Source organism: Macrobrachium rosenbergii, chromosome 2 (genome assembly GCF_040412425.1).
Source record: "Macrobrachium rosenbergii isolate ZJJX-2024 chromosome 2, ASM4041242v1, whole genome shotgun sequence".
Lineage (NCBI taxonomy): Eukaryota > Metazoa > Arthropoda > Malacostraca > Decapoda > Palaemonidae > Macrobrachium > Macrobrachium rosenbergii.
The window spans coordinates 17,224,005-17,234,880 of NC_089742.1; the positions used below are offsets into that span (position 1 = coordinate 17,224,005).

Consider the following 10,876-nt stretch of genomic DNA (forward strand, 5'->3'; position numbering starts at 1 on the left):
AGGACATCACGGATTCAGCCGTCTCTTCCAGTAATACACCAATCGTTTGCTTGTTTCTCTCTCTCTTTTCTTATATATATATATATATATATATATATATATATATATATATATATATATATATATATATATATATATATATATATATATATATATATATATATATATATATATATATATATATATATACTTGTGTGTCTGCGTGTGAGTGTGTCTATGTGGTGCTGTGTATTTTTCTTAACGTCTTAATTTCATGATTTCCAACGCGATATCATATCACTACAATGGAGAAATGGAGTAATTTTAGGTCACTGAGGCCATAAAAATCCAAGAATGTCAGTTTTAAGAACAATTAGATTTTATATTTATATATATATATATATATATATATATATATATATATATATATATATATATATATATATATATATATATATATAAACTGTATATATGTCACTCTGCAAAGCTCTGTGGATAATTGTAAAATAAATTCTACCCCAGACAACCTAAATATGGATACGTTGAAATACATTTATATCTACCGTGGTTTATGTGAGTTAAACAACCTCAAACACTACCAGTGTGTGGGTTCAAATCCCATTAAGAGGGACAAACATTTATTCCGTTTTATTCAAGGCTTGTATTGAAGGTTTAAAAAGTGTGAGACAATCAAGAAGTTAAGAGGGCATCATGAATTTCAAAATACCTGTATGTCAGGATAAATGACATAAATGCATATTACATAAATACTAATATATAAATATATATATATATATATATATATATATATATATATATATATAAATATATATATATATATATATATATATATATATATATACATATATACATATATATATATATATATATATATATATATATATATATATATATATATATATATATATATATATATATATATATATATATATATATTTGTGCTCTGAGTCCGGCTGGAGGAGTTAAATTGAATTTTGAAGGTAATTTGCCTTGGGGCCAACACTTGGATAGCTCATAACATAAGCAATAAATGTAATTAGTAGTATGTCTTACCTTGAAATTACATCTATTCAAAGAAAATGGGAAGGCTGCCTTTCAAACCAGTCAGGTTAGATTAAATTACTTTATTTACAGATTTGCAACTAGAAATTAATATAGACAGGCTGGGAGTTCAGCAATGAAGGCACATGTAATGTGCAAATAAAAAAGTTACCCACAGTTAGCAAATGAATAAACGGTTAACAAGAATCTTATAAAATAAAATGAAGACTGGCTGATAAAACTATTTTACATTAGCACAACGATAAATTGTGATACGCTGAGGGGCCTAACACATGGCCCTTTTCAACTGTCTTTTGCAGGAGATTCTTGCATGTGGCAAGATGGAAATGAGTCTTCTAAGGAATTGTTTTACAAGGGCAGGGGCAGAACTTGACGAGCCAGATAACAGGTTTCTGGAAAAGAATTCCAGGTCAGCATTCATTGACACAAGACTTTCTCTCATATGAAATTAATTAGCACATGGTAACACTATGGTGGGAGTGCTCTAATTATTATTACAGAACAAACTTAATTTAGGCTTGGAACAAGTTATGAGGGCAAAAGTGCACATGCTAGGCTGTGGAAACAAAGGGACTTTGTTTGAGGAGAATGAAAAGTTTGAAATACTGAAAACTGAGAGAAATTCACAAGAGGAAAAGAACACTGGCATTACTTGCAACTTCAAGACGTACCTTTATTGCATTTGTGCATGGAGCTCGCTTGCAAAAGATGGATTCAGGCTGCTCTTTAGAAATTCTGACACATGGCCAGTGAGAGGAGGATAAAACAGCGCCAGCTTAGAGCTGTTAAAATTGACTTGCACTTCGCTGCAGAGGTCACAGAAGTGAGCAAGTGAGGTCACAAATGGAGCCCCATTGATTCCAGGACAGGTACAGGACAGCAGTATCTGGAAGAAGCAATAACAGCCAGCACAAAGTCATAGGAGATAGGTCTTTTAAATGATACCAACTAAAAAGGCAACCTACCCATTTACCATCAAAAAAACCTGTACTTATGGTGTCGGCTTCTTTATCCCCGGAATATCGTTTTATATTGGGATAATTAAGGCTCACAAATGTCCCCGCAAGTCTCCTCAATATCAGAAATTTTACTTCCTAACTAATGGGCTGGAGAGACGAATTTTTCCTAGACATGTAAGAACATAACAGTGACAGGATAAAACAAATCGGAGTTCATCCTCCCCGTAGAGTTGCCCTTCAAAGAAGAACGTATTCTGTGTTCATCAGGAAATAAACTATCCACCTTTGCAACTTGCTTTCTTTGTCAAATATGACCAATAACTATAAGGTTACTGGCAGAATGCAGTAACCTAGATAAATTAATTGTTAGAAAAAATAGAGAAACTCTATACAAACTGAATGTCGCTGATGCAGCTATCACCTTCTACACCATATTTATTATTATTATTATTATTATTATTATTATTATTATTATTATTATTATTATTATTATTATTATTATTATTATTATTATTCAGAAGAAGAACCCTATGCATATAGAACAAGCCCACAGAGGCCACTGACTTGCAATTCAAGCTTCATCCATTGTTTTAACTTATGATTTTACATACGCTTTATGTCCGACTTTCTTCGTGTTTGTTTGTATTGTAACGTAATGGATTCCGCTACCATGAATGTCTATGAAATAACTTTGTATGCACTATTTGTTTTCTGGTATATTAAATCTTTGGAAAGATCAGACCCATCAGTTTTATTCTATTGTTAAGGGAGACTTTAATGGATATCCTGTAAAAAAAAAAATAATTTCTAAATCAAAGACCTAGGTGAATGGAAACAGTAAAAAAAGCATACCTTAGAGAGATTTAATTATATGTCTTATGAAAAATAAGAAGGGGAAAACTAAAATATTGCAAAACAAATAGGTTAAATACTATTAAAATACACTTGGAATCGTGGAAAATAACATTTCGATAATATTGCAGAAACATTATATTACAATTCTAAATTTATCAAAATAGCAGCCTAACCTCTAATACAACGTGTATTAATAGCGCTCTGTCTTTTATTACATCAGCCTTAAGTTCGCACCTTGTTTTGACTTTAGGCATTTATAGATACACAGAGAAAGAGAATCGCATTGAAATTAGTGACTTCAATAGGTCTGTAACTAAAAATCTTAACACACCTCTCAGCCTCTTGTCAGTCTAAATTATCTGTCAAAAATAGAAAGCTTGTTTGTATTTCCTGTCATAGAGTTCTGGAAAATAACAGTTATTGCGCCTATGATGAAATGCTGTGCCGATATAAATATTGAAAATTACATTTTGTTCTTATATTATGCTTACTGTATGTACGCTATATGATTAAAACAAGATGTCTTTTTAAAATAAATATTTGATTTAATATATATATATACATATATATATATATATATATATATATATATATATATATATATATATATATATATATATATATATATTTACGTTTTCAGAAAGTTTTAGTTTGACAATAACTTGAATCTTTTTAACAGGTATAACAAGAAATGCAGATAACCATGAAATTCACTTTGGAAATGTACGGGAAAACGGAAAAGATTAAGATAAAAACAAATCAAATTTCAGTATGTTTTTATAGTTATCTTGTTACTGAGAAGAATGATGCTTAAACACTACGTGGGCAAATTTAATAGGATGTAAAATCCATAACTGAAATAACAGTAGAAAAGAGGAACTCAAGTAGATTGAAGGAGATTCCTACAGGATTGAATGAAACTTGGGGAATTCCAGACACAGTCCAAGAAGCTTCCACGAAATAGGGTCCTCTGAAATGAGAGATATGCACATTATACGCCAGTAATGAAAATAGACAAAAGAATAATGAATTGAAGCTGCACTGAGGTGCCAAAGGAGTAATAAATGAATTAATACTGCTGATGCAAGAGGCGCACGGACATTAGACAAGGATTTCTTACTTTCTCTTTAAGAAAATATTACGAGACAAAAGCGTGACTGAAATGGGGCTCTTCCAGGGCACTTTACCTTAGCAGATTTTCCAAGGGCAAGAGTAGAAAGGTCCGTGGATGACTTGCGATTTCCGAGGGCGAGTTTCTTCCACGTGGTGAGATGCAAGGGCTTCCGTAAAAAGGGCAAGGCGATGGGGACTCCTCGAAACTCAAGCAATGGCGTGTGGGCTCGGGAGGAATACGGTTCGAAGGGCACGAGGAGAAGTATACTTTGGGAAGGGCCACGTGGTTAGGATGCAAGGGCATCCAGGGGCCAGGTGTTGAGGACGTCTTCACAAGTTCACCCATATCTTCCAGCCCGCGTGTGTGTCGAGACCTCGTGGGTTTTGCCTTTTATCCCCTCCTATGGGGCAGGGGTGCGTCCAACACAGATGTTTGACTCATTGCACCTGCTGCCCGCAGGGGGGGAGTTTTGGCCTGTAGGAGAAACACCAGACAGATTACTTTTGCCTCGAAGGAAAGATCTTTATCAAAATGGGAGCGCCTTTTAATCTTTTAAACCTTGTTTTTAAGTCAATAGACAGATGGTCTATCGATCGAGCAGCTGGCAGTAAATGAAAACAACCAACAACAACAACAACAAAAGGGGGGGAGGCAATTTGCTAGCGAATTCTTGCTAATCATAATACCTCCCCATACAAGATGATGTACATACCTCCTTCGGGTGTGTACATCGATATTCAAGAATGAGCGGCAAATGCTTTACGTTACTCTACATTCTGCCTTGCAATGAACTTTACTACTAAGGGTTTTATGAAGCTGTGACATTACTTTTAATAACACATTGGGACAATTTTTCTAACAGAACGCAAAGTGATTTAAACACTTGCAAAAGAATAATTACTTTAGATTTGGTTACCCACTGTAACTTTATAAAGTGACTCGAACAATTGTGAATTAATTAAGATTATAGGACCACGTATATGAGGCTATGGCCAACAAATGAAAAGAAAGGTTATTGTTCAAGAATTAAAATACATGGTTACTTAATTTTAGATAAAATGCATGCGGTTAGTACAATCTGCCTTGAAGAGGCTGTGTAAATGAAAACAGCGTTTATTTTTGTAAATGACATCCCCTTTACGCGATACTGTAATGACTATACATATTCGCATTGATAATTTATCTTAGTTTTAACGTACTTTGGCTTATTTAAACGACCAAGGGACACACGGATTTTGACAGTCAGATACGGGCGAGAGTATTCAGGTTTTAATTCGCTAACCTTAAACTACGCTAATTTTATGCGTCCACTGCCCACTCAATGTTATGACGGGGCGAGCAGACAAAAGATGTGGGGTCTAGGACAAACAGAGATCTTGGAAGGAATGGAAGGGGAAAAGGGATAATAATAACAAAAGGAAAATTACCAAGATGTTACGAATGAAAACTTGACCGCATATGAAAGGCGGGACACGTCTCTCAGAGCTTACGAAAGGGCATTTAAATCACAAGGGCAAGAGTTTATGACTCAGTGATTTTTTAAAATAAAGATAAATAAATGACTAAAAGAAAGTAAATGATATTGGCAGAAGAGCTAAGGGAAAAAGAGTGAGGGTTTTATTGTGTTAGGCGGGAATTTATCGTCCTTTGCCTATAAATTACGGCCCGACTATCACTTCAGTCCCAGGGCGAGAAAGTGCACCCTGAAGGGCGCGACTCCTTCAGGAGGGGCTTGACACGCACGCCCGGTGCCAAGGTATGGGCGTAAGGGCGTGCCACTTCTCACTCTGTTATTCTTAATGATTTATACATTGTGTGGGGAATGGTATCCTGTATTTAATTGCCTCTTGTGGTGATAATTTAAGGAAAGATTAATAGAAGATGATAAGAGATAGAAGTTCCTGAGAACGGAGGAAGATAGAGGAGGGCCTGACATCCCCTTCTGGATTAGGTGCCAAGACCTTCGAAAAATGAAATGGTGGCACAGGTGCCATGGGGGAGCTCTAGAGCTTTTGTAAATTACCTGGAATGTTCCACGCCCATGGTAATTTCGCCTCGAGCCTTTCTCAATGGGACAGTCGTCCTCGGCCGGGAAGCGGAGGGCCCGCGACGGAGGGCGGCGGGTACCACCTGGGCCTGCTGATGCGACAGCTGACGCAGGAGTGTTCCGTGCTGGTTCTACCATGATCCGTCGCGGCTCTTGTAGTTCATCGCCAAGTGAGATATGGCAGAATCCTGACTTGCAATTGCGCCGGCGACGGACTGAGGCAGAGAGGAGGCGGTCGGGGGTGGCGTGAGCGGCTCGCAGGTAACGTTGACCAGCTCAGGCACGGGTTGTGAGGCCGCACCTGCAGGTGAGCTTCCGCGTGGTCGGGAGGAACCGTCTCTCTGACCGACGCTGGTAGCGGTGCCAGGCCGGGGAAGAGAGGGGGTCCTGAGTTGGATCCCGTGAATGGAGATCGGCGTAGCGCTCTGGCGCTGGCACTAGGGGCAGAGTCAGGCGCTATCAGAGGTTTCTTGGGCTCGTCGGTCAGGACGGACGAAGCTTGGCCCTGCTCGGGGCATGCAAGTGGCACCGGCAGGAATTTGGCATCTCCTGAAGGGAGATCTGATTGGGGCCCTGGCACTGGCACTGAGGCAGGCCGGGCACTGGAATTGGATCGAACCGATCGAGGGGGCACTGTACATTGTACTCAGGTGGCACTGGTGGGGACTGCACGTCCTCCTGGTACCCAGGGGCGCCAGTCTTGACTGAGGGAGCAGCGGGGAGGATTACTCGCGCCGCGGAATGATTCGGGAATGGACCCCAGATTGTCGTGATTTCGGTGGGGACTGGAAAGTCCTGTCCCAGGATGACGTCATAGCCTCCGGGGAGATGGCTTGCTACTGCAAGATTGCAGATTTTGGATTGGTGAGGTCTTGTGACTCTCAATTGGACCGTAGGGGAGTATCATTTTAAATTGATTTATTCCCTCGATCGTGACGAGTTTTCGTCTATTGACGATAGCTCCGTAGGGAACTCTGTCCCTTCGGATGAGGGAGACGGCGCGCCCGAGTCCTCGAAAAGCAGTGACTGTTCGGCACGCTGGCTCGCTACCCGTGGAGGGGCCACGTATACAGGCCCTTCGGCGGGAGGGCCTAATGACTTGGGATCTGTGACGCCAAGGCGACGGTGGGAGTATTTGATTTATTATTGCGTGGGCATTTTGCCCATGCGGGGAGAATGGCCATAGACCTTGCATGCCATGCAAAAGGTCTGGCTAAAATCTTTCCGCTGCCCCTGTGGAGGGCGAGGCGAGTTATTTGTCGGTTTTCCGGGAGAGAGGAGCCAGTTTCTTGTTCCGGCACTGTTCGGAGGAATGCCCGTTTTCTTGCAATAATGGCAAGTTAGGGGCTTGCCTGAGTTCCCATTTTTGGGAATTTGAACCTCCGAGGAGGGACGGGGATTTATTTTCCGCCCCATGGATCCTTCTTGAGGGTGGTGAGTTTCCACATATCTGCTATTCGGCAACACTCGGTGAGTGTTGCTGGGGCTTTTTCCACTATATGAGTGGCGAGGGCAGGAGGGGCGTAGCGCAGGAAATGCTCGAATTTAAACCGCCGAGTACCTCGGCGGTGTTGCAGTGGCTCCTTCCGAATCGAGCCATTTTGTCAACGCCACGCTCCGAATGATACGCCCAATCAGACCAAGTCTGGCCTGCTTCTCTGGGCTGCTCTCTCCAACGTCTCCTCCACCGCTCAGGTAATCTCGACGCCTTCAGAACTGCTTGGCGACGGCTTCCCAGTTTCCCCTATCTTCTGCTGAAAGGGCGTGGTAGGGCAACGAGGGCCTTTCCGCCAGGAATTTAGTGAGAACAAGGAGAGTTCCGCGGGGAGAGATCGCAGCACTCCAGGACTCGTTCGGCCCTTTCAGCCATACTTCAGGGTTCGGACTCGGTCCATTTTGGCATGAACGAAAGTGAGCTTGGCTGAGGGCACTCATCCCCGTGGCAGGGGCGGGGCTGTGCGTGCTGTCGTTCTAGCACCTGGAGCTCATGGGCGCGTTCTCTCTCTCTCCTGCTTGGCAATTCTGTCTCTCTCTCCTCACGTTCTCTCTCCTCCCTCCTGTTCTTGGCCAATTCTGTCTCTCTCTTCCTCACGTTCTCTCTCCTCTCGTTGTTCTTGGGCAATTTCTTGTCTCTCTCTCTTTCTTCACGTTCTCTCCCTCTCTGCACGTTCTTTTTCCTCCCGTTGTTCTTGAGCCCATGCTCTCAGATTCTCTCTCTCTCTCCTTCCACGGACTCTTGCTCTCCTCAGCCTTGGCATCGTCCACTTGCATCTTGAACCCATGCTCAGATCTTGCCCCGATAGTCCCATGTCCTTCCCAGCGGACATGTAGAAATCTGAAATCCTCCAATTTGTTGGGCTGCTGGATTAGCCATCTTGGAATAATGGGTATAGGGATATGTCTGAAAAGACTTTTGTTAAAATTGGATGTGTCTTGGAAAGACGTGGTTGTTCTTGGCGAACGAATTCTAATAATATGTCTCGGAAGACGTAGTTGATCTTGTCACGCTGGACTTGGCCGGCTGTAGCGTGAAGTTAAGGAGTTGTTCTAACGAACTAGAATGATCAGTCCCGTGGGGGCTTAGATGTGTGTGAACTACACTATATAATGTCTCAAAAGGACTTGATTTTTGGGTTCCCGCAGGAATGAGAAATTCTCGCCACGTGCGACGAGAATTTTGTATGAGTCTCTGAGGACTGGAATTTGGAGAAATTCTCGCCACGTGCGACGAGAATTTAGGAGTCTCTGAGGACTGGAATTTGGAGAAATTCTCACCACGTGCGACGAGAATTTTAGGAGTCTCTGAGGACTGGAGTTTGAGGAATTCTGCCACGTGCGACGTAGAATTTAGGAGTCTCTGAGGACTGAATTTGGAGAAATTCTTGCCACGTACGACGTAGAATTTTAGGGAGTCTCTGAGGACTGGAATTTGGAGAAATTCTCGCCACGTGCGACGTAGAATTTTAGGAGTCTCTGAGACTGGAATTTGAGAAATTCTCGCCACGTGCGACGAATTTTAGGAGTCACGAGGACTTGGAATTTGTGGAATTTGGAGGAATTCTCGCCACGCACGACGTAGAATTTTAGGAGTCACTTAGACTTGAATTACGATTCATCCCTTAGACTTAGAAATTACTAACGGAAACCCAAAGAGAAATGAATGGGGAAAAAATGCTACACACGCGGGCATGGGCGGGGGTGGGGGTTGCAGGTCGTTTGGCCAACACCGGAGGTATTTTTAGATTCTGGGTGAATGAACCCGTATATGTATAGACCGTCTGGGATTCCGGGGAATTTCCCAGTCGTCTGAGAGGATAACAGTACAACGGCCTAGTAATTTTCCTATAAGCGGAGTTTAACTTTCGCTTTCCTAACACCTAACTCGAATTCTAACTACACTGAGAGAATTTCAGCAATGCAAGCTGACTTCGCTGTCCCACGTGGGAATTTATTCGCGCCTAAATAACAGTTCGCTAATTCGAAATGCGAAGTAAGAGTTATCACAGAGGAATTTCTTTTTCGCACTATTCCTCAAGCAAGAATATGGTAAGGATTTTAACACAGAGGAATTTCGCACTATTCCCTCGAAGCAAAGGATGATTAGCACTGGTTATTTCCTAACTACCTATCCTGAAAGGCATGCATTAACGAATCTAATACGGCGGTTCTTTTCTCTCAGTGATTACATGCGTCCCTATTTCTAATTCCTAGAACAGTCACGATTGTAAAAAAGGTTTTGCTAAGATTAACACATTACTTACGTGGAATTTTCTGGATCTGTGTGCTGGTTTTACACATAAGGTTCGTAATTGTCTCGTACCCAGCTTAGCTTTGCTAATAGCTGATCTGGCAAGTTGCAAATGCAATAAAGCAACGCTAGGGGAACTGCAACTGCAAAACGAGATCTATGGCCAGGTGGTCGCCATTTTTACGTTTTTCCGTGGTTTTAGTTTGAAATATGCTCTGTGAGACAGGTAGCAACAATTTAAGGTAATTTAGCCTTGTGATTCTGACTTCGTGGGTACGGGAAAACGTAAAAAGAGGGATAAAAAGGAGAATTTCATATGAGCATAGGGCTCTTGTTACTGAGGGAAATATTACGTAAAACACGTGGGCAAATTTAAAGGAGTGTATTTACATAAATGATATCAGTACGGAAAGAGGAACTCAAGTAGATTACTATCCTGAAGGAGATTCCTACTGGGGAATGAAACTTGGGGATTCCAGACACGGTCCGAGAAGCTTCCACGAAATAGGATCCTCTGAAATGAGAGATATGCACATTATACGCCAGTAATGAAAATGGACAAAAGAATAATGAATTCGAAGCTGCACTTGAGGGTGCCAAAGGAGTAATAAAGAATTAATACTGCCGATGCAAGAGGCGACGGACATTAGACAAGGGAGATTTCTGGCTTTCTCTTTAAGAAAATATTACGAGACAAAAGCGTGACTGAAATGGGGCTCTTCCAGGGCACTTTACCTTAGCAGATTTTCCGAGGGCGTGTAGAAGGCGGTCCGTGGATGACTTGCGATTTCCGAGGACGAGTTTCTTCCACGTGGTGAGATGCAAGGGCTTCCGTAAAGGGGCAAGGCGATGGGGACCTCAAACTCCAAGCAATGGCGTGTGGGCTCGAGGAATACGGTTGAAGGGCACGAGGAGAAGTATACTTTGGGAAGGGCCACGTGGTTAGGATGCAAGGGCATCGGTGGGGCCAGGTGTTGAGGACGTCTTCACAAGTTCACCCATATCTTCCAGCCCGCGTGTGTGTGTCGAGACCTCGTGGGCTTTTGCTTTTTATCCCTCCTATGGGGCAGGGGGTGCGCCCAACACAGATG

At 41.9% G+C, this 10,876-nt stretch overlaps 1 long non-coding RNA gene across 1 annotated transcript in view; it reads right to left on the minus strand.

The window, feature by feature from the left end:
* Positions 1-10,639, minus strand: part of LOC136849533 (uncharacterized) — a 462,195-nt gene extending 451,556 nt beyond the window's left edge. Inside the window, exon 1 of the long non-coding RNA XR_010856306.1 lies at positions 10,521-10,639. This is a non-coding gene — a long non-coding RNA (uncharacterized lncRNA). The remainder of the gene's footprint in view (positions 1-10,520) is intronic.
* Between the last annotated feature and the right edge of the window lie 237 nt (positions 10,640-10,876).